Source organism: Phacochoerus africanus, chromosome 1 (genome assembly GCF_016906955.1).
Source record: "Phacochoerus africanus isolate WHEZ1 chromosome 1, ROS_Pafr_v1, whole genome shotgun sequence".
NCBI classification, from domain to species: Eukaryota; Metazoa; Chordata; class Mammalia; order Artiodactyla; family Suidae; genus Phacochoerus; species Phacochoerus africanus.
In genome coordinates this window covers 118,371,016-118,398,684 of record NC_062544.1, presented here as the reverse complement: position 1 = coordinate 118,398,684, position 27,669 = coordinate 118,371,016, and the positions used below count along the sequence as shown (strand labels likewise).

The window sequence follows — 27,669 nt, the reverse complement described above, 5'->3', positions numbered from 1 at the left end:
ACACTTGTCAGATGGCTATCATCAAAAAGACACAGATAACAAATGTTGGGTGAGGATGTGGAGAAAAGGGAACCCTTATACGCTGTTGGTGGGATTGTAAAGTGGTATAGCCACTGTGGAAAACAATATGAAGATTCATCAAAAAAGTAAAAATAGAACTAGACATATGCTTCATCAATTCCAATCTTGGGTTTATATCTAAAGAAAATGAAAACACTAATTAGAAAAGGTATATGCATCCCAGTGTTCATATATGTGTGTGTATACACATGTGTGTGAACATGTGTGTGCACACACACACACAGGAATACTACTCAGTCATAAAAGAGAATGAAATTTTGCCACTTGCAATAACATGGATGGACTTTGAGAGTATCATACTTAGCGAAATAAAGTCAGAGAAAGACAAATACTGCATGTTATCATTTATATGTGGAATCTAAAAAATAAAACTCATAACTGTAACAAAAAAGGAACAGATTCACAGATGTAGAGAACAAACTAGTAGTTACCAGTAGGGTGAGGAGGGGTGAGGAGCAAGACCAGGTTGGGGATTTAGAGGTACCAACTACTATGTATAAAATAAATAAGCTGTAAGGATATAGCCAATATTTCATAACTTTAAATGGAATATAACCTTAAAAAATTATGAATCACTATGTTGTAAGCCTGAAACTTATAAAATATTGTAAATCAACCATGCCTCAATTAAAAACAAATAAGCCTCTGTGTGTGTATCTGTGTGTGTTTGTATGTTTATTTTTTAAAAATGCCTGGACCTACTTAGTCCAGTCTTTACATAGTGTTTCTGTCTTGCAACTATAATAATTTCAAAGTAGTTCAAAGTTCTATAGTTAAAGTTCTCAAATACCATAAAGAAGAATAGCCTGTGATAATACTTCCTTATAATAATAAACAAGGACACTCCTCTGCTGCTCTGTTTCTCTTATCCTACCATCCCTATTCCTATCATTATGAAAAAACCCTTGTTTCTCATCCAAGCTGTAGTTCTAAATATTTTTAATTCTTTTTTTTTAAACCTATCTTGTTTTCTCCTTATTCTAGTTTTGGACTTTTTTTTTTTGCTTTTAAACATAGATCCGGCCTTAGACATCTTTTACATGAACACTAAGGTCCTTGTATAAATAAACTCATTGGATAAGTTCCTAGTAGTGGGATTGGTGGGCCAGTCAATTAAGATTTTGCCACATTACCTTATAAATGAATCGTGCTCTTTTAGACACTCACCAACGGGATTTGAGAGGGATTCTTTTTCCACACCCTGGTCAGCCTCGGCTATGTGAAACCTGAGTGTTTTTGCCTATCTGAATTTAAAAAATTTGATTATATTCAACTTTTTGTTTGCATATGTATTTATCATTTAGTAAATCTAATTGCCCTATAGTGAACATGCAAAAACTTTATATATCATTTTTCATTCTTCCTATTCTGTGTTGTTATAGATAACTTTACATCAATATGTAGAGATAACTAAAAATATAATGCAGAAAGATGTGGGTGAATTAACATGTGTATTTGGCAGCCTTCAACTTTTAAAGATGACATGTTGTAGAATGTTTTTAAAAATATATATTTGGTGGGGAGGAAACAGTGAAAATAAATTTTAACATAGAAATGGTCACTCAAGGAGTAAGGACCTTTTGAGAAAGAATCCACCCTCTGGCTGACCACCATGGCTGGGACATGATTAGTTACTACAGAGAAATGCCACAGAGACTTCAGTAGCTAAGGTGCAGGTGCCAAGAAGCAGTGGATTGAAAAAAAAGGGTAAATTTACATAAATTGCAGGGCTAAAAGTATCAGCAGAAATATTGTGGTTATCCTGCCAAGTTAACTATTTGTTGTCTTTTTTTCAGCTATCTATCTTTGGTAGCCTCTAAATTTGCTGTTCCTCTATTAATTTGTCCCATCTCTATTTGACAGACATGGTTGCCATTTCTTAGCATTATGTTGCCTTCAATTTGTGTGCCATCGTGGTTTTAGGGAAAATGTTTTTCCACCTAAGAGACACATAATTCAGTTGGTGTTATTTGAAATGGGGACAGTGGTTAACAGGGGTCCCACCACAATGCTGGCAAACCTTGCTCTCCCAGCACAGGAATCTCCTCAAATGGGATCATTCGTACTGACCTACTTGGATTCTCTATTTCTGGTTTCCAAAATGTTCATTTTAGGCATAAAGATTCTTTTGAAAAAAGAAGTGTGAAGAAGTGAGGACAGTCTAGATTCCACAGAGCTCCATTTGTCGACAGAAATAGACAGCTGCCTTGCATTTGTGAGGGAACTGGTTAAATTCTGAGCTTGGTTTGTGGTGGCACAGTGTGTGTCTTCATTCCTGGCATGGCCAAAGGCACCCAGCTGGATATGGCTGTTCATTGGGAAGATGAGGGAAGGGAGAAGTATGATGGCATTAATCAGAAGCCAACTTGTTCCGGGAACTGGTTGCTCCCAATACCGAGGGAAGGTTTGGACATAACCTGAAGCTTGATCAGGCTTAAATAAATGTCGGTAGGTCTCCTTTTTTCTTTCATTTGACATGTCACAATCAGAGGCCTTTTTTATGATTATTTAGAATGTAAAAACATGACTGATGCATTTTGCCTATAGCCATAGTAGCTATCCAACCATTCATACATTCAATCATCTATTCATCTATTTAAAATTTGTTGATTATTTATTTATTTATTTATTTATTTATTTCTTATTAGGGCCACACCTGCAGCATATGAAGTTCCCAGGCTGGGGATTGAATCAGAGCTGCAGCTGCCAGCCTATGCCAGCAGCAGAGGAACCAAGCCACATCTGTAACCTTTGCCATAGCTTGTGGCAACACTGGATCCTTAGCCCACTGGGTGAGGCCAGGTATTGAACTCGTATCCTCAGGGATACTAGTCTGATTCTTAACCCACTGAGCCACAGTGGGAATCCCACTTTTTGAACATTTATTATTAGAGAATTCGTTGCTGAAAAAGAGCTGCTTGGTGCCTGTTGTCTGACCTTCCATTCTAGGGGAAGCCAAAAACTGGATAAATAGTTGTAAGTGCGGTGGTGATCTGATAGGGGCTTCCCAAGTAAGTAATGTTGCAGCTGAGAACTGAGGGACAAATTACAGTTGGCCAGTAGATGATGGAAGGGGCAGGTGGTGGTGTTAGGTTTGTACCCATGGTGTTCAATGCAGAGCAACATTATCTGCAAAAAGTCAGGGAAAGAGAAAGAAATTATTTGTATACAAAACTGAGGAGAAAATAGTATGGATGGAATTAAGAAAACTCATAACCCTGGGTTCAAACTATACATTGTGGACATTTCTCACAAATATGAAAACAAAGGATATAATCTATGAGCATAAATTTCTATGCCCTTCCAATAAACCAGGATACCTTTTGTATTATCAGCCGTTCTTAGCACAGAATTTTTATTTGGGCTCACCACTCTTGATAATTTTTAGCATCTTGAGTTCCATGATGGGTTGTTAGTAACATTGTTTTTGACTACTGAAAACATTTTACTATGTTCTTGACAATAATGGCAGTAAAATGGTATGTCTGCTTGCACCTGCATTTCCGTCATGATTCATCATGACTTCTTGTGTCCTCAGTTTTTACTTTTTTACTGAGAAGATGCCAGCACTTCTCATTGTACTGTTGTGAAGATTGTTTCAGGGGTTTTGAAATGCTTCTTAGATTTTGCGCAGAAATTATAGGCTCATTCCATGGAGGTAGGTAGCATGCCTTGGAATTGAGTATGACTTTGGGCAAGACAATAATTGTTATGATCTTTGGTTTTCTATTCTGTAGGAGGTTGCAAAGCAGCTGAGTCAGAACTCCATGTAAAGCACTTACTCTTCTCCAGGGTGTGCTGCATAGTAGGTACTCAAAAAACTAGAGTTGTTTTTTCATTTTTTAAAAAATGAGCTGAGGAGTTCCCGTCGTGGCTCAGTGGTTAACGAATCCGACTAGGAACCATGAGGTTGCGGGTTCGGTCCCTGCCCTTGCTCAGTGGGTTAACGATCCGGCGTTGCCGTGAGCTGTGGTGTAGGTTGCAGACACGGCTCGGATCCCGAGTTGCTGTGGCTCTGGCGTAGGCCGGTGGCTACAGCTCTGATTGGACCCCTAGCCTGGGAACCTCCATATGCCGCGGGAGTGGCCCAAGAAATAGCAAAGAGACAAAAAAAAAACAAAAAAAACTGATAACTTTTGTTGGGCTCTGAATGACATCCCTTGACTTTTATGACAAAGCCAGCAAAATAACATTGTTTAAATTCACCCTCCAGTTTTGCAAAAGTGGGTGGCTTCTGTGTTATTGACATTTATTTTCTAATGCTTAGTCATTACCTCATGTTAGCCTGACAAATAGCAGAGAAAAAAAGAGAATCTTAGTAACAGATACAAATCACCAAATTATGGATTTTTAAAGTTCCTTACCTCGGTGTGTGTCTCTGACAGATACTTGTTTATATATATGACTTCCAACAGGTTGCTGCAACTAACATAGTATTAAACTTACATACATTTAATTTATAAATGCATGTACATATATTAAAGTGCATGGTCAGTTAATTTTATTCATAAGAGTACTTGATCAAAACATTTAAAGCACATTGATAAAGTAGACCTTTTTTTTTTTTTTTTCCTCTCAGTATCATAGCTTTGTGTCTATATTTGGTGGAGAGAAATAGGGTGGAGATTCTTACCTTAGGAATCTTGATAAAAAGCAGAAATTGGTTCCCCCAAAATAGCAAATGCTTACTTTCCAAGTTCCCATGCAATCATCCCTGAAGTAGGTGACCTTGACTCTTTCCCATCATATGCATTTGTTATAGAATTTGAAGAGGAGCTAGTGACACTTTTTGTGGCAGTGGTAAAATCTGAACCACCCAGACTCTACGGGCAATTGCAGTGGAGCCAGTGGGAACATTCAGTGTCTGATGATAATTGGGACAGCCACACCAGATGAAGTAGTGTTGCTTTGGGTTGTGATGCTAGCTGCAAGGCATCTCAGCCTGGTTATCCATCCAGGCTGATCCCATGAAGTGCCCCCAGATATTTCAATACATTTCCACTTCAGTCATCCAATGTATAGCTTGTAACCCAGAACCCAGTTGACCTAGGCAGTTTTTCTGAAACTATTTGCTCATGCAACCTGTTTTTCACAGAGCATTTCATGGGGTTAGTGTGTTGGGAAATGATGGGAAATGCAGAATGGCATGATATGGCAAAACCTGGAGATAGTGCCAAATTATGAAAATGACCACACTTATAAAGCCCCTGTGTGTGTCTTCAGCTAATCTTGGCTGTGGAAAGTTTCATAAATATAGTTTAAGGTATTTTAGGGCGTAAATAAAAAGGCAATTACTAGTAGCTCCAAATCAAGGCTAGTCTTTGTTTTGTTCTTGGTCCCATCCAGAAGAGTTTACTTTTGTTTTTTTTTATTAATCTTATTATAGTAATTATAATCAATATAATACCCAGTCAGTTTTTGTGCTCTTAATGTGCTAGCCACTTTCCATAATTTTCCATTTAAATTCTCAAAACATCCATGTGTGGGCAATGTTATACTTATTTTTCAAAATGAAGGTACAACAAAATGAAGTAAATTTCCCAGGATTACCAGCCATAAAGCTATGATTTGAACCTGGGGCCCATACTCTGGGCTAATTGAAACTAAGCTAAAGTGTCTTTCAGGAGTTACTATAGTGGTGTAGGGGAAACAAATCCAACTAGTATCCATGAGGGTGCGGGTTTGATCCCTGACCTTACTCAGTGGGTTGGGGATCTGGTGTTTCCGTGAACTCTGTGGTGTAGGTCACAGGTGTGTCTTGGATCCCACATTGATGTGGCTGTGGTGTAGGCCGGCAGCTGTAGCTCTGATTTGACCCTTAGCCTGGGAACCTCCATATGCTGCAGGTGTGGCCCTAAAAAGCAAAAAATACAATAAATAAAATAAAAAAGTGTTTCTCAAATCTCAAAAAATGTTTTCGAGGGATTATGGTCTTTTCAACTGGGCCTGGTTCTCTAGGCCTAGCACTGCTTCTCACTGTTCTTTGCCTTAGTTGAGCTTTCTTGACTTTCAGGACTCAGCCTAAAGTCACTTCCATAAAGAAGCAATTTCTGACTTTTCAGTTATATTTGCATATTTTTCTATCAGTGCACTCTTCATGGTCTGGAATGGTATATTGTGTGACTATTTGGTTTACATTTGTATCTCCTTTAAGGATGTAAGCTTCGGTTACTCAAGAGTCCATGTATGTTTTGTTTACCACTCTATATTTAGCCCCTGCACAGTGCCTAGACCATAGATAGTCCCCAGATATCTTTTAATAAAAGACTAAGGCCTTTCACTCACTAGAAGCTAGGTCAGTGTTTCTCAAGCTTTTTTTTTTTTTTTTATTATTATGCCACCTAGGGAAAAAATTGAATTTAAATTCTCCGTAATAAGAGAAAGTAAATACTAGGGAATAAAATCTTATGGAGGTAGCCCAAAACTCGGGCTTTGGATGACCACTAAGCATTATAATATCTAAAGTTTTCTTGTCACCTAAGTACCATTTTTTTGTTTCTTGGTGGCAATATCACCCCTATTAAGAATGCATGGGTCAGAAGATGTGGTACATATATACAATGAAATACTACTCATCCATAAAAAAGAATGGAATAATTTGATTTGCAGCAACATGGATACAACTAGAGACTATCATACTAAGTGAAGTAAGAAAGAGAAAGACAAATACCATATGATAGCACTTATATGTGGAATCTAAAATAGGATACAGATGAACCTTTGTACAAAACAGAAACAGACTCAAAGACATAGAGAACAGACTTCTGATTACTGAGGGGGAAGGGAGTGGGATGGTTTGGAAATTTGGCTTAGTAGATGCAAACCATTAATTTAGAGTGGATAAGCAATGAGGCCCTGCTGTAGAGCACAGGGAACTATATCCAGTCTCTTGGGATAGGCCATGATGGAAGGTAAGGGAACGTGTGTGTGTGTATATATATGAGACTGGGTCACTTTGCTGTACAGCAGAAATTGGCACAATATTGTCTATCAACTATACTTTAATAAGAAAGATTAAAATTAAAAAGAATGTAATTTCAGTTAAATTCGGTTTCAGCTTTAACTTCTGTAAAGTGGAACTAGGAACATCTAATTTGTAGGGTTGCTAGAAGATTAGAGCATCAGTATGTATGTGGTAGACATTCAAATATGGGTACAGGGTATCCTTTATTAAATATTAATTGAATTTCAAGAGTGGCTTCAGTTGGCCAATTTTTATGATGTTACAGTTTTTATAACATGCAAATTTGAAAGATGAGACATAAGCAAAATAACATTTACTGAAATAGTTTATCCAAGATTTCTTCATTTAATGGAGATTTCTGGCCTTTGACAGTTTATTTAGCTTAATTCAATTTTGTGTCTTCAGTTGTGGAATTTCTCAAGGAATGCCTAGTAGTGTAACTTAAGCACAAAGTAAAAGCCTGCTCCTACAGTGTGGATAAATTATTCATTTTAGAGCATAAAACACAGTACAAAGCACACCTATATGGATTCCCTTAAGAATATTCAATCAGACCAGTAATTAAATTATGTAAAAATAGGTTAGCTCGATTATATATGCATTCTCTGGGCTTAAAAACAGATCTTAAGTCATAAATATTAAAATTTGCCATTGGGGCATGTTTTCTTTTTAGTTAGATGAGTTCAACAAATAATTTTTCTTGGGGATAGTAACTTTTATTAAAGGAGACGTCACAAATGCATATCTCCATGGCAACTGACTAGAATCCCTTGTCAGGTTCTCTTTTTAAGATTTATCAGCCCCAGCTAGTTCATTCTTGCACAAAAGAAAACTATTATTAGTTAATGAGAAAGAAATAAGATCAGGAACTTTCCTTGCAATTTAAATTACTACAGTATATGTTTACATATTTCCCATTGATGATATTAGGAAAATGTCTGTTGATGGTAAAAGTATTCTTAAAATTGTGCTTTTGATTTGTTTGTGTCTGAACTATGTATTTTATACTGTGCTGTGTTATCAAGAATGGAATAAGAAGGGAAATATGCTGCTCCTCAGTGCCATAGCACAGGACTCTTATCTGAATGAACATAATGCCATGACTTTATGGAAATTTCAAGTGTATTTTTTCATGGACAATTCACTTGAGGATTCTCTGAAGCCTGGAACTGGTGCTTGTTTATAGATTAAAATGAGAAGGATGATACCAGGTCTTATTGAAACTATTCACTGTGGTAAGAGTGAGCCCCCAAGGTGGACTGGGGCCCCCAGAGAAAAGATCTCCTTTGGAGCTGCTTTCAACAGGCAAGACCCAGTTGTCTTCCTTTTGAGTCCCTTTGAAAGAGGAATAACATTTACTGAGCATCTACTGAGCACGGATTATGTGCTACACAGTCTACTAGGAGTTAGAAATAGAGCAATGAAGTGACAGAAGTGTTCTATATCCTCATGGAACTTACAGTCTAAAGTCATGTCAAAGAAAATTGCAAGAATGAGCAGTGAAATCAAGGGGAAGTGGATTGATACTAAGGGAGCCACAGCTTAGTGTAGAAAGTCAGGCAAGGCATCTTGGAGACCTCCTAGCGACTGGAAACAGGCCAGGTAGAGAGAGAAATGCATAGGAGGGAGGCAGAGTAGTCAGGGGGTGAAGATTCGAGTTAGGAAAGCTCCTCCAGAAGCTGAAATCACTCGAGCTCTGAAGCTGGTGAAAGGAGGTTGGACAGAATGGCAAAAAGTTTCAAATGCTTGGACTCGATCTCTTGAATAGTGGGAAGCTTTTGAAGGGTTTAAGCAGGGGAGAGGAATGATTGAATTTGACCCCCTGGCTGCTCTGTGGAAACTGAAGGGCTAAGTGGATACTGGGGCCTTGTTCTCTCACCATGCACCCCATTTCCTGAGCCTGAGTTCCTAAAGGGGACAGTGACTGTGGCCATCCAACAGTTTCCTAGCTTGCCTATTCTAAGCCCTGGATCCTCTGACAGTGTCAGCTGTAGTTGTTGTAACTTCAGTTTTTGCTGAGGAGCTCCAATGTTCTTTTCAACATACCGGTTCTTTGATTTATCTAATGGGTGTGCCCCTTAATTGTTGAGCAGTTGCTCACCCCATATCACTATCTGGGCTATGCTTTCTTATTCCCTGTACTTTCTTTCCTGCTGGAGAGCTTAGAAGCTACCATTTGCCTTTTTCTAATGAGGCATCAATATGTTCTTTACCACTGAGTCAACTTCTGAAATGCTACCAGCTTCTGGCCACAGCCTAAGGACAAGAAAGATTTTAAGTGTGAAGAACAGCAAAATTTTCTACCTTCCTCAACTGTTGCTCTTGTTAGCTAATGTGAACATTAGGGACTTATAACATCCTAATATTGTTTGCTGTTACATCTGCAAAATGATAAAATATAGTACAGCAGTACTTCAGAATTTGAGGAGTTCCCATTGTGGCTTTGTGGGTTACAAACCTGTCCAGTATCCATGAGGATTCAGGTTCGACCCCTGGCCTTGATTGGTGGGTTAAAGATCTGGTGTTGCTGTGAGCTGTGGTGTAGGTTGCAGATGTGACTTGGATCTAGCGTTGCTATGGCTGTGGTGTAGGCTGGCAACTGCAGCTCTGGTTCGACCCCTAGCCTAGGAACTTGCATGTGTCCAAGGTGTGGCCCTAAAACAACCCACCAAAATAAAAACAAAAAACCTAGAATTTGAGGAAATATAGGTGAAAGGAGCAGGTGTCCTGATTCCTGACCTGTTGACACAAGCACTACTTGCTGGAATTGTGGACAACACTTTTATTTTAAAATGTTCAGAATCTCCATGAATTTTGGATTCACAATCTTTTCAGTCAGAACAAACTTAGTATTCCTGGCAACAATTAATGACCCATTTGTGGTAGTCCCTCTGATATCTTTATGGTTTGATAGGCTGAATCATGGAAATTCTATCCTGCCCAAGCTGACGTCCCAGAAGAGATTGATTGGAAAATCTGCCTGAAGATGCGTCAGTTTATTCCCACATTGTCTGGATCTGATAAACCCTATGCATTTTGGGGATCAAATTACCACAGTTGGCTTTGCTGTGTTGCCAGCTAGTTTGCATGCTGCAAAATGGAAGCAGTTTACTCTTAGTAAAAATGCCATCTATGAAACAGTAAAATGTTACTATGTGTGCCAGTCTTTTACATCTTGATCTCCATTTAACCTAGAGAAGGTTCACAGTGATTGAGGAACTCAGTTTTCGTAAACTCCAAATGTACAACTCTCTAAGGGTATATCCTCCAAAATTTAATGCTTAGCTACTCACTCTTTTTTCTTTCTTTCAATACGTATTTATTCTGCCAGGGACTCTGGTTGGCCTGAAGGTATCATAGTGTAGACAAGAAAGATATATCCTTAATCTCATGGTGTCTAGATTGGGATGTATCCTTTTTTTTTTTTTTTGCTGCTTACTAAGTAACTGAACACTATAAAAATAATTTTTAGAAGCTTTTTTTCCCTTGAGAAAATTTACCTTCTCCCAATCCTATGTTCAAATTTCTTATGATCTTTAAGATACTTTAAGCCTATGAGATGGACTGTGCTAATGCCATTATGTGTAATAGTTTTGAAAAATAGTGGGAAGTACCTCAGAACATAATGTTAAGTGAAAAAGGCAGAATGTGAGCTTAATATACCATATAATCTAATTTTCATTTTATAAATAAATACAGAGATATAAGCAGATCTTTAGTTTGAAAATTTAAAAAAACATAGATAAGAGGCTGGGTGGAAGTGCAGAAAAAGTTAACAATAGCGATGTGTGGGTAGGGGCATAGTTGTTACTTTTTTTCTTAAACTATTGTGTATTTTTCCTATAGTCAAAAATGATTTGTACTACTTTTACAATCAGTGAAAATGTTATTAAAATAATACTTAGCCTTGAATTCCTATGAAATAAACATTTTATTGTCATAGAGATACTTGTACCAGACAACTTGAGGTATTTTTATAACAGGGAGGACATCAACTGCTGATAATTCTCCTGTCTCCTATTTCTCATATTCTAAATGCTCTACTTCCCTCCTTGAGTCACCTTTCATTTTGTTTATGTTCACCCTGTCCTTTTGATTATTTAACTAAAATTATTATTGGAATATGGGATAAATTATCATAATTCAGCCATAGGCTGACTTATCTAGCTGTTTTACATTTACTTAAATCCCAGCTTAGGTAAGAACTTAGATTATGTTAAAAGTGGTGAAATTAAGTAAAGATAGGCATGTGAAAATCCATTTGGCGTGCCTTTGGTGGTGTTGGGTACTATTGATACACTGTTCATAAAAGGGAGGAAGAGGACTGCTAAAGGATTCTGGAATGCCACTCACTGAAAAGTTAGGACCTCAAGAGGAGTTTCACATCTGGTGGGGGTGTGTGTGTGTGTGTGTGTGTGTGTGTGTGTTACAAGGTAAGCCTGTACATATGGGCTATGAATATTTTTTTATACTCACAATATCATATGATACATAGTTTGGCAATCAAATTATATATAGACAGTAGAGTATGTATACTCTATATCACATTTTTCTGCATTATATATGTTTTGAGGATCAAATGATATATACAATAGGTATATATATACTTAGGTATCTACATATGTATATATACACAATAGAGGTGTGTGTGTGTATATATATATTTATTCATCTATTTATTTTGCTTTTTAGGGCCACACCTATGGCATATCGAAGTTCCCAGGTTAGGGGTTGAATCAGAGCTACAGCTGCTGGCCTACACCACAGCCACAGACAGAACAAGGCTGGATCTGAGCTGTGTGTGCCACCTACACCACAGCTCATGACAATGCTGGATCTTTAACCCACCAAGCAAGGCCAGGGATTGAACCCGCATTCTCATGGATACTAGTCAGGTTCATTACCACTGAACCACAATGGGAACTCCAGTATAGTACCTTTTTTTCAGATGAATGTAGATGCTGTTAGAGTGGATATGAAAGTGATTCATTAGTTAGCATTATCATCAGTGCATCCTAAAATATGATTACCATCCTGATGTCCTTCATAATAATGCTAATAATAACACACTTATCATTCCTTGGGTACTCAGTATGTATTAGATTCTATGCTAAGTTCTTCATTATATGTTAACTTATGAAATATTGTTTTGTCATTGGAAAGGTATCCTTGGAAAACTATTAACTACTTGTTGAGAATACCTAGTATAAATTTTAAGACCCAAAAGCTCTGGACGCAGTGTAGTTTCATGGGTTAGAACCTGAATCCTGGTGTCACTGAGAGCTGGGTTCAAACCCTGGCTCTGCCCTTTTCTGGATGTGTGAATCTGAGAAAGTTATTTAGCATTCCTTGATCCCCTTCCCCATTTGTAAAATGGAAATTATTGTTACAAGATTAAATAGTACAGGCAAAATCCTTAACAGTGCCTTATAAGTAGAGAGGGCTCAATATTAAAAAAATAATATGCTTATAGTCACAGTTTAACTTGAAAAAATATCAGTGAGTGGCAGTTACTAATAAGATACCACATATGTGATTTTTGTAGAGTTGAATCTTATGACTGGAAAAAAGGAAATAAAATTTGTCCAATGTTTCAAAGTTTTAAACCTTGACCAAGATAAAATTTGACAAGAAAGGACATAAAATTTAAGAGACAGCTAAACAGACTTAGGCAGATAACTTGAGATAACACTATCTATATTACCAGCTATTGATTCTCCATACCCATGGGATTTGCTGCTCAGTCTTTCCTTTGGGAAAACAAATACAAATGGATTTATTTTCTTAAGCGAGTGTCCCTTCTACGTTAGTTTTTGTTCTTGGCATCTCTTGCGGCCTTGCGACCTGATAGTAGTTTTGGTGGCCATGCCCACAGCTGGCAAGGCTGTTGTTATTTTAATGCCTTTAAATAGTCTGTCTGAACCACAGCCCTTGGATACCAAGAATCAACATTGTAAAAGATAATGGGCTCTAATGATGTGGGTTGTTAGGTGGTTAGCTATGTTACAGAGGGTCTTGTTACTGGGCCAGAGTTTGGACGGACATTAGTCAGATGCTGGAGTAATTGGGATCCTGCTCAGAATGCAATGTTCTTTAAATGACTCACATTGTGAAAAAATACTCCTCATTTCTAAGAGAGTACTTTGGACTTGGGGACAACAATTTGGAGATGGGCTTAATGAGGAAAATTTCCATAATAATTGTAAGTATTGTCATACGCAGTTATGGAACACAGGCTCCTGCTTGCTCTAATCAAGTATTTAGCAGCCAACTGAAACATAAAATCTGAGAGATGATGACCTGGTTACCATATTCTCTGCTAATTTCTTCAATGAAGATGTTGCTATCTGGATGGCATACAGCAAGGATTGGGTTTGTTTTTGTTTTGATCTCAAAAGTAGGGATTATATACAAGATAAGCAGTAATGTTAAGGCAAGCGGTTTTTGTTTGTTTTTGTTTTGTTTTTTAAATGGAGTGTTAAAAGAGTTTACGTGAAAATACTCTTGAAGTAGTAGAATTCAGAAATAACCCGAATCCAACTTTGCAGCTTCATAATGAGATGTATACACACCATTCTTCCAAAAAAAAAAAAAATCATCTTTATTTTTGAGTGTAAGTGACTCTTTGGGGGGCAATGTTATATCCTATCGATGGGATTGGAAGGTTTTTCAATGCTTTCTAAATGCGTTTAGTTAAATGTATATGTCATGTTAAAACTTCAGAGGAACTAATTACAAACGTTTGTGTCTTAATAAAAATGAGACCTTAAACAAAGTTAGCAGCGCATAAGCAAAGTTAAATCATGTGTCTAGTTAACAAACATGTTTTGAATGCCTACTCTGTGCCCAACCCCATGTTGGGAGGTGGGGTACACTGGTGCGAGTAAGGCAAACAACTCTCTGCCCTCATGGATCTTAAAGTGATCTGACTAACACACTCAAGGCTGGCTTGTGAGTTTCCATAAGACAATAAAAAATATATCCCATCAGGAGTTCTCATCATGGCTCAGCAGAAACAAATCTGACTAGTATCCATGAGGATGCAGGTTTGATTCCTGGCCTTGCTCAGTGGGTTAAGGATCCCGCATTGCTGTAAGTGGTGGTGTAGGTTGCAGATGCAGCTTGAATCCTGTGTGGCTGTGGCATAGGCTGGTGGCTGTAGCTCCCATTCAACCCCTAGCCTGGGAACCACATATGCCATGGTTGAGGCTCTAAAAAGACAAAACAACCAAAAAAAAAAATTATCTCCCATCACATCCTCTACACAGAGTTGTTCTCTGGGTTAATCTATGAGCTTATTATGAGGTATCATTTACCTAGCATTTACCAAGTTCATTTTAAGTAAGTATTATAATACTGTTTCCCAAGGTTTCAGTTGTCTTTTGTGTTTTCTATTTTTAATATCCTTTGTTTTTGGTGTGGGGGGGAAGTAGTCATAAAGTAATTAGAATGAATCAGGGAATGCTCAATCCTTGATCTGTCATAAACACAATATGGATAGTGAACTGTGCCTTTTCATTCTATCTGGAACATTTTCAGTTGGTATTTTGTTTATTATGTCATCTAAGAAAAGACCTGATGGGGATATTAAAGAAACTGCTGTAAAATTATGTATAATTAGAGAGTATATCATAACTTAATAATTGGGTTTTTCTCAAAAAATAATCCTACCTTTTGTCCTAATTAGGATGAGTAGGACTTAATTGTACCCTTTTTAAGCTAGAAGCCAAACTACAAAGGTGACAAGAAAAATCTGACCTCCTCCAGTGTCCACAGATAGCTCTTAGAGTTACTTTAAGGTCAGAGGCTGTCAGGCCACTGTCCTTCTCTCAGGAACTTAATGATAGTTTAATCAAGTCAAGAAGGAGATGCTGGGTGATCTCATTCTTGATAGACTCTGATAAGCTGTTAATGGGCAGAAATGTTTTCCCAAAGAGCTTTAGGTTTCACCTATACAAAGCAACTGTCTTTCAGGAAATATGAGCCCAGGTGCAATACAAACTTGCCTTTTGCCCAAGGGCTGTTTTAGCTGGAAGGCCCAAGGATCTTTGGACCTAAGACGTGTGATTTCATTGTCAATAGTTGTGGAATGCATTTTATTTTTCCAAAGCAATTAGTAGCAAAAGTTTGGCTGCCTTTTAAGAGGTTGAGTTCAGAGATGCTCGGAATTCTCTATTATGGATGCCAAGTGTCCTTTGTTCTAGATTGCAGTACAATTTTATATGAGTTCCTCAATTAGGATGTTTTGCAAGGCTTTATAGAGACGCAAAATCATTACAGTCAGATTTTGTATTTTTTTTTGGGGGGGGGCCGCACTTGCGGCATATGGAGGTTCCTAGGCTAGGGGTCGAATTGGAGCTACAGCTGCCAGCCTACAACACAACCACAGCAACGACAGATCTGAGCAGCATCTGCAACCTACACCACAGCTCACAGCAATACTGGATCCTTAACCCACTGAGCGAGGCCAGGGATCTAACCTGCAACTTCATGGATGCCAGTCAGATTCGTTTCCTCTGCGCCATGATGGGAACTCCAGATTTTGTAATTTTAATTTACCTTTACAACACTTTATAAGATCAGTAACAAGGACTTACTCTATAGCTTAGGGAGATCTATTCAATACTCTGTGATAGCCTATATGGGGAAGGAATCTGAAAAAGAATGGTTATGTATGTATATATGTATGGCTGATTCACTTTGCTGTACACCTGAAACTAACACAGCATTGTAAGTCATGTGTATTCTAAGAAATTTATAAAAAATAAATATAAGAAAAAAGAATGTATATATAAGAAAAATGTATATATAAGAAAAAAGAATGTATATATAAGAAAAAAGAATGTTTTGGATAATTGAGAGAAACAAATTTTCATCTTCAATATGAGACATTTATATGTCCCCCTAAAATACACTGTAGTTCATGGATAAGATAACCTGAGGCTTTCAAAATGGAAAATGGATTTTTCACCTGAGGACATTCTTGGTTATAAGTGGTTATTAGGGAAAGTGATTTCAGACTTCGGATAATGCCAGCAAGCTAACTCCTCCTGCTCTACTCAGATGGCCTGTGGTATTCTGTCTAATGGTGGAATACAAAGATGGCCAAACCAATGTTCTGATGACTGTTTTGATTCAGGCATTGGAAGAAGTTATGTTTTTGCAATTTGACTCTGAGTTAATGGCAACATTTGCTTCACATGTAGCAAACCATGTTAATAAAGCATCCTTTCTGAAAGTGGTCCAGAGAACTGGCTTCCAGAAGCAAGACTGAATTTTCTAGAAACATGTTAAGACTTTATGCTCCTAGTGCTGTAAAGAAGAACTTGTTGTGTGAGAACTAATTCATTTTTTGTAAGAATATAGTCTGAATTATTTATTCTTTGCTGCTGGCAATATATATACCTGATGGTTAGATACTGTCTTAGCATTTTTTTTTTAAAAAAGAAGTCACTTGACAATCTGGGTTTTTGGTTAGGATATATATATAGACTTTTGTACCCACTGAATCAAGTGGCTTTGATCAATCCTTCCCTGTGGCTGTGCTGTGTATATAGAGATAGAGGATTATGGAGTGTTGATAAGGGATACTTTGACTTGTGTTTTAGGAGATACTTAGAATTGGTTTAAATTTCTTTTACTAATTCTATTCCTAATTCCTTAAAAAGGAAAAGAAAATTAAGAAAAAAGGGCTTGGGATCATGCTGATTTCTTGTACTGCTAGAATGAAGTTTTGGTTTACGTACAATTTTCCCAAGAAGTGCATGTTGACCCCAAAGTTACACCACCCCATGTTTTGTAAGTAAAAAAAAAAAATGAATATGAGCATTTTCATATAGTTCAAATAATAAATAATGATAAACTTCCATAATAAACTTTCATGAGAGATGTCTGTAGATGGCACAAGGGACACAGAGGAAGTGATAATTCTGTTTGCTCAATAACATGCTAGATGGTTTGCTGAATTTAATTTTTGAAGGAACTAGTCAAAATTTCCTAAGGAGAACTGAGTTGAATGTCAGGGAGATGCTGGTGAAGATGGGGTGAGGAGAGAAGGGAACACTAGACAAAAGGACTGAGGAGAGATAGGCAAAAAAAAGCGAGGCAGTGAAATAAGTGACATGAGCTCTGACAAGTTGTGTCCTATCTGATGCTTGCTGAAGGGTGAGCTTACAGGAATAAGGCATTTAGCACAGGGGCTGGTACACAGTAAATCTCTGTTAAATGGTACCTTAAAAATAAAACCTGCTTCCAGTGGTGTGGTGGTAAAAGTTTAACAGGCTCTTAAATGGGAGGAAAATCCCCGATTTGTTGCTTTTGCAAATTTCTGTAGTGTAACTACTCTCAGTAAGGCTGATTTAAAGTCACCGATATGATGTCTTTGAACTTGGAGTTGGGAAGAGATGCACCATCGGCTCTCTCAAGCTGAAACAAGCTGGTTCCAGCACACCTCTGACACCTTTCCTCTTGTGTGTAATGCTTGAGGTCTTCGCAATCCTTCTTTTATATCTGAAGTGTATTCTCCTCAAGTCACCCTAGCCCAAGTGGCAGAAAGTTAACTCAGTTACTTAAGGACAAATGGTGTTAATGTGAGGTAGATTATTGGAAATAATTGCTAAACTCTGGGGTATGTCATTTACTTGGGGGAATTTCTAGACTCATATCTTCGGCCAAAAGCCACTGGTGTTTTAGATATGAGAATAGGAATGATTTTTTGATTCCTGGCTGAGTGAGGGTGGCCCTGGTGGGAGGAGCTGACTAATCTGAGTTACTTGTTAAAGCTGGGAGGAAAGTTAGAGGTGGGCGGTAGGGAGGCAGAGTTTTTTTGTTAGCAAAAAGATACTAAGTATTTTTCAGTTTTTTTTTTTCTTCTCTGATGAGAGTTCGAGTAGGCATGATGTATGGGAAAGAAGTTAAGAGAACAGTCCAGAATTCGGTGTGATGGAGGAGGAATTCTGTGGACAGAGCAGTCAAATTCTGAGGACAGAGGACAAATTCTGAGGACAGAGCAGTCAAACCTGCATTTAGTGAGGGTCTTGAGGGGGAAGAATAATAATGATGTGGAAGATGGTTGTTTACAGCTGTTCACCTAATGTGCTGGCCTTAGTGCTGAATGATATACAAGTTATATTGTTCATCCCTTAAAAGAGGCTTGAGAGATAAATACCCTAATCCACTCAGTGCTCAAGCTGGAAATTTTAGAAATTATCCTGATTGTTCTTCTCACCCTCTATATCCTATTTTTAACCAAGATCTGATGAATTATACCTCCACTTAAATTTCATAGCTGTTTGAATCCTCTACATGTCCCTGTCTAACTTTCTGGTCTATGCCACTATCATTGTTGACTTCTTATGTCAACTACCTGAGTCCACAGTTCTTCCTTCATCCTTTGTCTCCTTGGCAGCAAGAATGATACTCTTACAAGTATATATCTTATCATGTTATTCTCTTGCTTAAACAAATTCAGTAGTTTTCTATTACCTTTACATCTGAAGTCTAAACTCCTTTCCATGTTCTAATCCTTGTTTACCATGCCCCTTGCTTTCTAAGCTCCAGAATACTGATCTGTCAGTTTTTCAAACATCCAATATCTTTCTTTTGCTTTTGGGTAAAACTCAATACTCTGTTTTCCCTTCCCCACTGGGTTCTTTCTCATTCTTGAGATCTCTGTTTAAATGTCACCTATTAAATGTCACCTTCTTTGATTTTGTAATAAAATAGGTCTTCCCCCTTCTCTGATATTCTCTGTCTTGACACCTTGTTTCTTTCATAGCATTCCCTATTTCATTTTGGAATTTTGCTTCCTTATCTTCAGCTTTCTTGCCCACCTGACCATGGGAGGGTACTCTGTCTCTATTATCGTGGTTTCTTAAGTTCCTGACACCATGCCTGTCATATAGTACATGGTTGATAAATACCTGTTGAATGAATAAAGAAACCATGTTGTGGTCGAAGGGCACTTGGCTTGTATGCTATTGCCTATTCTCCGGAATAAGAACCTAGGCTCATTCCCATTCCCTCTCCCACACCATACCTTCTATTGTGCAGTGGCCTGGTGTCACTGGAGGTTGGGATTTGAACTGTGATGTCTTTATAGTTTAGATCCAGTCCCCTTGACTTTATTTTTTATAAGGTTTTTATTTTTTCTATTATAGTTGATTTATAATGTTCTATCAATTTCTGCTGTACAGCAAAGTGACCCAGTCATTCATATATATGTATATGTATGTGTGTGTATATATATATATATATACACATACATATATATATTCTTTTTCTCACATTATCTTCCATCATGTTCCATCACAGGTGAATAGATATAGTTCCCCATTGCTTATCCAGTCCAAATGCAATAGTTTGTATCTACTGACCCCAAACTCCCAGTCCATCCTACTTCCTCCCCCTTAGCAACCATAAGTCTGTTCTCCAAGTACTTGAGTTTGTTTCTTTTCTGTAGCTAGGTTCATTTGTGCCATTTATTAGCTTTCCAGATATAAGTGCTATCATATGGTATTTGTCTTTCTTCTTACTTCACTTAGTATGAGAATGTCTAGTTCCATCCATGCTGATGCCAATACATTATTTTGTTCTTTTTTATGGCTAGTATTCCATTGTGTATATGTACCACATCTTCTTAATCCATTCATCTGTCGATGGACATTTAGGTTGTTTCCATGTCTCGGCCGTTGTGAATAGTGTAGCAGTGAACCAAGGGATGCATTTATCTTTTTAAATGAAAGTTTTGTCTGGATATATGTCCAGGAGTGGGATTTTGGGGTCATATGGAAGCTCTATTGTTTTCTGAGATATTTCCATGCTGTTTTCCACTGCTATTGTACCAATTTAGATTCCCACCAACAGTGAAGGGGGGTACCCTTTCCTCCACATCCTCTCCAGCATTTGGTATTTGTTGAGCTGTTAATGATGGCCACTGTAACTAATGTGAGGTGGTACCTCATTGTAGTTTTGATTTGCATTTCTCTAATAATTAGTGATGTTGGGTATTTTTTTGATGTGCCTCTGGCCATCTGTATATCTTATTTGGAAAAATGTCTATTCAGGTCTTTGGCCCATCTTTCAACTGAGTTTTTTTTTGGTGTTGAGTTGTATAAACTGTTTGTATATTTTAGAAATTAAGCTCTTGTCAGTTACATCATTTGAAATTATTTTCTCCCATTCTGTAGGTTGTCTTTTTTTTTTTTTTCATGGTTTCGTTTGCTCTGAAAAACTTGTAAGTTTGATTAGGTCCCATTGGTTTATTATTATTTTAATTTCTGTTGCCTTGGGAGACTGACCTAAGAAAACATTTGCATGATTGATGTCAGAGAATGTTTTGCCTATGTTCTCTTCTAGGAGTTTGATCTTGTATCCTGCTACTTTGCTGAATTTGTTGATCAGTTTGAATAGTTTTTGTGTTGAGTCATTAGGGTTTTCTATATATAGCATCATGTCATCTGCATAGAGTGACAATTTTACCTCTTCTCTTCCAATTTGGATACCTTTAATTTCTTTTGTTTGTCTGATTGCTGGGGCCAGGTCTTCCAACACTATGTTGAGTAAAAGTGGTGAGAGCAGCCATCCTTGTCTTATTCCAGATTTAAGTGGGAACGCTTTCAGATTTTCTCTGTTGAGTATTATATTGGCTGTGGGTTTGCCTTAAAAGGCTTTTATTATGTTAAAGTTTGTTCCCTCTCTGCCCACTTTTACCGAGTTTTTTATCATGAATGGATGTTGTGTTTTGTCAGATGCTTTTTCTGCATGTATTGAGGTAATCATGTTGTTTTTGACTTTTCTTCTGTTAATGTGGTTTGTAACACTGATTGATTTGTGTATGTTGAACCATCCTTGTGACCTTGGCCTGAATCCCCCTTGGTCGTTGTGTATGATATTTTTTATATGTTGTTGGATTCGGTTGGCTAAAATTTTTTGGGGAATTTTTGCGTATATATTCATCAAAGATACTGGCCTATAATTTTCTTTTAGTATCTTTGTCTGGTTTTGGTATTCGGGTGATGGTAGCTTCATAGAATGTCTTTTGAACAGTTCCTTCTTCTTCAGCATTTTGGAAACATTTGAGAAGGATGAGTATAAGTTCTTCTTTGTATGTTTGATAGAATTCGCCTGTGAAGCCATCTGGCCCTGGACTTTTGTTTGTAGGGGGTATTTTTATTACATATTCAATTTGATTTCTAGTGCTTGGTCTATTCAGGTGATCTATATCTTCTTGATTTAGTTTTGGCAGGCTGTAAGTCTCTAGAAAGGTGTCCATTTCTTCTAGGTTTTCAAATTTGTTGGCATGTAATTGTTCATAGTCTTCTTTCATGGTTTTTTGGTATTTCTGAGTATCCATCAATATCTCTCCTTTTTCATTTCTTATTTTATTTGAGTTCTTTCTCTCATTTTCTTGGTGAGTCTAGCCAGAGGTTTGTCAGTTTTGTTTACTCTTTCAAAGAACCAACTCTTGGCTTTATTGATTTTTGAATCTCTATTTTAATGATTTCATCTCTGATCTTTATGATTTCTTCCTTCTGCTGACTTTAGGTTTTGTTTCTTCTTTTTTAATTCATTTAGGTGGTGGGTTAAGTTGTTGATTTGAGATTTTTCTTCTTTTTTTGAGGAAGGCCTGTGTTGCTGTATACTTCCCTCTAAGTACTGCTTTTGTGGCATCCCATAGATTTTGAATGGTTGTATTTTCATTATAATTTGTTCAGAGATATTTTTAAATTTCCTTTTGATTTCCTCATTGACCCGTTGGTTTTTTAGTAGCATGTTGTTTAGTCTTTATGTAGTCAATTTTTTTTTCATTTTTTTTCCTGTGGTTGATTTCTAGTTTCATGCCATTGTGGTCAGAGAAGATACTAGAAATAATTTCTATACTCTTAAATTTGTTGAGGTTAGTTTTGTGCCCCAGTATGTGGTCAATCCTTGAGAATATTCTGAATGTGTATTCTGATTTTTTTGGATGTAATGTCCTGAAAATGTTGATTAAGTCTAATTTTTCTATTGTATCATTTAGGATCTCTGTTGCCTTACTGATTTTCTGTCTAGAGGATCTGTCCATTGATGGGGATGGGGTGTTAAAGTCTTCTACTGTGATTGTATTCCCATCGATTTCTCCTTTTATGTCTGTTAGTATTTGTTGTAGGTACCTGGGTGCTCCTGTATTAGGGGCGTATATATTGATGATTGTATTATCCCCTTCTTAAATGGATCCTTTTACCATTAAATAGTGTCCTTCTTTGTCTTTCTTTATGGCCTTCATTTTAAAGTCTATTTTGCCTGATATGAGTATTGCAGCTCCTGCTTTCCTGTCTTTTCCACTCACATGAAATATCTTTTTCCATCAACTCTTTCAATTTATATGTGTCCTTTGCCATAAGGTGAGTCTCTTGTAGAAAGCATATTGTAGGCTCTTTCTTTTTTATCCAGTCTCCCATTCTGTGTCTTTTGAATGGAGCATTTAGTCCATTGACATTTAAGCTAATTATTGATGAATGTGTATTTATTGCCATTGTAAACCTTGTTTTCTAGTTGATTCTATGTTTCTCCTTTGTTCCTTTCTTTTTTGTTGGATGATTTCCTTTTATTTTATGCTTGTGTCCTTTTCTTTTTAGTTTTTGTGGCTGTAATGTTTGATTTTGAAATATGGTTGCCCTGTTTTTCAAATATGTTAACCCCATCCTATATCTGCTTGCTTTAGCCTAAGAGTCATATATAGGCTCACACATATTCTAAAAAAAAGTCTAGATTTTCTTACTCTATTACTTCACATTTTATGATTTTGAAGGCCTTTTTTTAACATCTTCATGTTTGTCCTTTTGCTGTTCCTTGAGTTTATTGTTGCTTTTACAATAGGTTTTTTTTTTTTTTCCTTTTAGATCTGTATACTGGCTTAAGTGATTGCTTTCCAATTATGATTTCCTCCTTCTTACTTTTCTTCTTACTCTTTTATTTAGTCATTTCAGCATTTCTTTTAGAATGGGTTTAGTATTGCTGTATTCTTTTAGGTCTTTTTTTTGTTGTTGTTTTTGGAGAAAATCTTTATTTCTCCTTCTATTTTAAATGATATTCTTGCTAGGTAGAGTATTCTAGGCTGCAAATTTTTCCCTTTTAGAGCTTTGAATGTATCTTGCTACTCTCTTCTCGCCTGTAGAAAAACTGTAGAGAAATCATCTGATTCCCTTAGAATTAAGTCTTCATTTTTCTCTTGCTGCCTTTAGAATCCTTTAACTTTTGCCATTTTTATTATAATATGTCTTGGTGTGGTCCTGTTTGAATTCAACTTGTTTGGGGTCCTCTGTGCTTCTTGTATCTTGATATCTGTTTCCTTTGGATTTGCAAAGTTTTCAGCCATAATTTCTTCAAATATATTTTCAATTCCCTTTTCTTTTTCTTCTCCTGGAATTCCTATTATGTGTAGATTGGCCCACTTTATATTATCTGATAGATCTCTTATATTGCTTTCTTTTTTTTTTTTTGTCTTTTTGCCATTTCTTGGGCCGCTCCCGTGGCATATGGAGGTTCCCAGGCTAGGGGTCCAATCAGAGCTTTAGCCTCCAGCCTATGCCAGAGCCACAGCAACGCGGGATCATTAAGCCGGGATCCGAGCTGCATCTGTGACCTACACCACAGCTCACTGCAACGCCGGATCATTAACCCACTGAGCAAGGCCAGGGATCAAACCCGCAACCTCACGGTTCCTAGTCGGATTCGTTAACCCCTGAGCCATGATGGGAACTCCCTTCACAGACTCTTAACTCACTTCTTGTCCCATGTTTCCTGTACCAACTTGGCACTTTTTTTTTTTTTTAAAAGCACCCATGGCATATGGAGTTCCCAGGCCAGGAATCAGATCACAGTTGCACTTGCTATCTAAGCTGAAGCTGTGGCAATGCCAGATCCTTAACCCACCGTGTGGGCTGGGGATTGAACCCGCGCCCCACTGCTCCCAAGATGCTACCAATCCTTTAGCACCATGACAGGAATTACCAACTGGGCACTTTTGACTGAGCCTCAGGTGTCTCAAACATAAATTTATAAAGCTGAATTCATAATATTTCCTGTTTTTCTTTCGCTGTTCCTCGTCTCAGCAAATGGCACTTTCATCTCTTCAGCTGTCCATATTAGAAACCTGTGCATCTTCCTTGGGTGATTTTTCTTATCTCCAAGTCAGTCACCAAAACCTACCATGTTGAACTTCTCTGTATCCTCTGACTCAGGCCCTTTCTTACTTTATTTACCACCCTCTGCTTTAGCTCAGGCCACCATCTTATCTGATCTATTACTACAGCAGCTTCCTCATTGGTCCTCCTGCTTCAGGTTAGGTCAGCTCCAGTATCCTAAGGTACCTATCTGAAATGCACATTTGGTCAGGTCACACCCATCTTGAACCCTCACATGGTTTCCCCATGATTGTTGAGAGGAAGTTCAAATCCCTTAGTACGTTAGAAGTCCATGGAAGTATATTGTACTAACTTGGGCACAAGTTATGAGGAGTATAATACATAGGGCAAGAATTTGGAGAGCAAGACCTTATGAATCATTTGTGGACTTTTTGGTGAAGTGGTGCCTGTGCTTCCTCTGGGCTCTGTGCTTGCTGTTGTATATTCAGAGAGAACAAATTTCCCATTTCCTTGTTATGACCCCTTCTTTGGTCTTCTCCGGTTTCTTTTTAGTGGTCATTTTCATTTGTATTTATACACAAGTGCAGACAAAGTGTCTATGTTTATGTCTATTAGTTTTAACAATGCATAATTAATAATTAGTTATGTGTTTCATAGGCAGCCTGGGCTTGAGGAATTGATCAATGTTTTTAGATGCATGTTTCAGATTCCTAATACCTGAAATCAGAAGTCAAGTATATCCTCATTGTGAAATCTTGTGAACTCAAGTGCCAAGAATTTTTAGAAAACTTTTCAAGTATCTAGTTTATTCTTTTGTTCTCTGTTGTTATCACCATCATTGTCAATAACGATTAATACTTGCTGAGCGAATGGTGAAATTGCAAAATTGGTGGATTTTCATAATCAGCTAATTGAGTCATGACCAATGTGCTTTAAATGAAAAACATTAGAATGGGTGTGGTTGAATAGAATCAGAGTTTCTCATGTTTAGTAAGTAGAGGAATTGTTTCATGAAACTTTGACTTCTGCTAACTCCATGTTGTTTTAGACTGCTGCTGCCACTACTACCCTATTCCCCACATCTTCATGGGTACATACCTAGACTGCATTTCCCAGGTGCCCTTAACTGTATGGCCATGTGACTAAGTTTTGGCCAATTGAATATGAGCAAAAATGAAAGTACCACTTCCAGGTATGGCTTCTAGAAAAAACTTGTCTCAACTTGTCACTCAAGTTATTTGCTTTACCAGGAGGCCTGTTCTAAAGTGTATTTCATAAAATTGAATTCAAAAACTTGGAAGCTTTTGTATTGTTCATTTAATTCTTATATCTCAAGAAGCAAGTACTATTACTATTCACATTGTATAGATACTGAAGCTGAGACACAGAGAGATTAAGTTACTTGCCCAAGGTCACAGGGCTAAAGATTAGTGGAGCTAGGACCCGAATCCAGGCCACTGGCCTGGGCTTTCTGTCATGACAGTGTACAGTCTCTTATGATGATACCTGTCTCAGGCATAAGCACAGCTAACACCAAGAACTCTTCTCACACCTGAGGTGACTAGAGCTTAGTTTCCAGTTATCTTTTTTCATTGTTTTGAGTCTGTTTATATAGGCATGATCTCTACAGATGCTGTGAAAATATTTTTGTGAAATAAGGCTAGGAAGACTTCAAGGTGTCGTGTTGGGGATTAGCAGTGTTATTCCCAGGGATTCTAATGTGAGTTTGGCTGCCAAAAATCCCTTCCACTCTTTTGGAAAAGACAAAAGTGGGGTATAGTCCCATTTATAGGGGAGTAAGGGTAATTTCTAACATATGGCTCATGATTTACTGTCTTGAAGAAACTTTTATCTGTGGCTAGTAGCTAAGCCTCATCAAACCAAAGATGATGGAAGTGTTTATGAGGAATGGGCTTACTGGTTCAGTTATTATTTCAAGGGAATGGCCAACAGGAAAATTATACCATTACAGTTTTTGAAAGCTAAAATCCAATTACATCTTTGTTGACAGCTTGATTGTTTTAGAGTAGTTTATTCAACTTCTATCTTTTCAATAACTCATCTCAAGAAATTTTAGTCTTTGGTATGTTAAAAGTGGAAGAAAAGGAGGGAGGAAGGAAGAAAAGAAGGAACGAGGAAAGGAAGTTATTCCTCTGTTTCCTTACTTGGCAGTGAATTTAAACAGAACTGTCTGATTGTGGATGTAGTTGTCTGGATTCCTTTGAAGATAGACTATATCATTTAATATCCTTTAAATTTACCTTTTCCGGTACTTCCCACACCATGTATGGTATTTTTGTTTTTGTTTTTTTTTCATTTTTTTATTACTCAAATGAATTTATCACATCTGTAGTTGTATAATGATCATAACAATCTGTTTTCACAGGATTTCCATCCCACAGCCCAAGCACATCCCCCCACCCCCCAAACTGTCTCCTCCGGAGACCGTAAGTTTTTCAGTGTCTGTGAGTCAGCATCTGTTCTGCAAAGAAGTTCCGTCTGTCCTTTTTTCAGATTCCATATGTCAGTGAAAGCATTTGATGTTGGTGTCTCATTGTATGGCTGACTTCACTTAGCATGATAGTTTCTAGGTCCATCCATGTTGCTAAAAATGCAGGTATTTCGTTCTTTTTGATGGCTAAGTAATATTCCATTGTGTATATGTACCACATCTTCTGGATCCACTCCTCTGTCGATGGACATTTAGGTTGTTTCCATGTCTTGGCTATTGTAAATAGTGCTGCAATGAACACTGGAGTACATGTGTCTTTGCGAGTCGTGGTTTTCTCTGGGTAGATGCCCAGGAGTGGGATTGCTGGATCAAATGGTAGTTCTATGTTTAGTTTTCTGAGGCATCTCCATACTGCTTTCCACAGTGGTTGCACCAATTTACCATCCCACCAACAGTGTACGAGGGTTCCTTTTTCTCCACACCCTCTCCATTACTTTAAGTTTGTAGACTTTTGGGTGATGGCCATTCTGGCTGGTGTAAGGTGGTACCTCATCAAGGTTTTGATTTGCATGTCTCTAATAATGAGTGACGCTGAACATCTTTTCATGTGTTTCTTGGCCATCTGTATGTCTTCTTTGAAGAACTGTCTGTTTAGTAGATCTTCCGCCCATTTTTTGATGGGGTTGTTTGTTTATTTGGTATGGAGCTGCAGAAGTTGTTTATAAATTTTGGAGATGAATCCCTTGTCAGTCGATTCATTTGCAAAGATTTTCTCCCATTCTGTGGGTTGTCTTTTTGTGTTGTTTAGGGTTTCCTTTGCTGTGCAGAAACTTTTAAGTTTCATTAGGTCCCATTTGTTTATTTTTCTTTTTATTGTCATTACTCTAAGAGGTGGATCTGAGAAGATGTTGCTGTCATTTATGTGAGAGAGTGTTTGGCCTATGTTTTCCTCTAGGAGTTTGATAGTGTCTGGTCTTATATTTAGGTCTTTAATCCATTTGGAGTTTATGTTTGTGCATGGTGTTAGGGAGTGTTCTAATTTCATT

The 27,669-nt window shown here is 37.5% G+C and overlaps 1 protein-coding gene across 1 annotated transcript in view; it reads left to right on the top strand.

Annotated features, from left to right (window-relative positions):
* Positions 1-27,669, top strand: part of LOC125125729 (ERC protein 2) — a 422,494-nt gene that overhangs the window by 196,264 nt on the left and 198,561 nt on the right. The window lies entirely within an intron of this gene.